Source organism: Oryzias melastigma, unplaced genomic scaffold, assembly GCF_002922805.2.
Source record: "Oryzias melastigma strain HK-1 unplaced genomic scaffold, ASM292280v2 sc06243, whole genome shotgun sequence".
In the NCBI taxonomy this organism is placed as follows: Eukaryota; Metazoa; Chordata; class Actinopteri; order Beloniformes; family Adrianichthyidae; genus Oryzias; species Oryzias melastigma.
Genome location: NW_023422805.1, coordinates 1 through 526, shown reverse-complemented (window position 1 = coordinate 526; position 526 = coordinate 1). Strand labels below are relative to the sequence as shown.

At 40.1% G+C, this 526-nt stretch overlaps 1 long non-coding RNA gene across 1 annotated transcript; it reads left to right on the top strand.

Annotated features, from left to right (window-relative positions):
• Positions 1-7: 7 nt before the first annotated feature.
• On the top strand, positions 8-526 carry LOC118598592. Its single transcript, XR_004947635.1, has 3 exons — positions 8-57; positions 237-365; positions 448-526. It is a non-coding gene; the product is annotated as an uncharacterized LOC118598592 (long non-coding RNA).

Genomic DNA, 526 nt, shown 5'->3' with positions numbered 1-526 from the left:
GCCATCTGTTTGTCTGACAGTCTTCTCCGGAAACGACCATGCAATGTGGTCACTTTGGTAATACAGCCTCTTACTGAACAGGATGTGCTATTGCACATCTTGAGCCAGCTAAGACACCATAACTTATGTTGTAATTCATCTTTACTGTCAAAACTAATTTCTATACATTTGTTTATGAATTCTATTTACTATTGAAGTGAGAGTTAGTGCAGCTCACCTTTTAATTTTAATTTCAGTTCATTCAGACGTTATTATTGTCCTTCCTGCTGGGAATGATTGCAAGTTTCCACGACACTGAATGGGTGCTCATGGCAGTGGGCATCACAGCTACTGTGTGCTTCACAGTGGTCCTATTCACCTTCCAGGTTTGTATCTGACTTCTTTGTTTCCTAATATCAGTCTGGTGTGAAAGTGAAATAAAAACCAATGGTGTCTGTGTTTACACAGCCCAAATTCAAATTCACTTCCCGTTATGGAGTTCTGTTTGTCTGCCTGATGGTTCTGATCATCTTTGGTATCCTCTGCA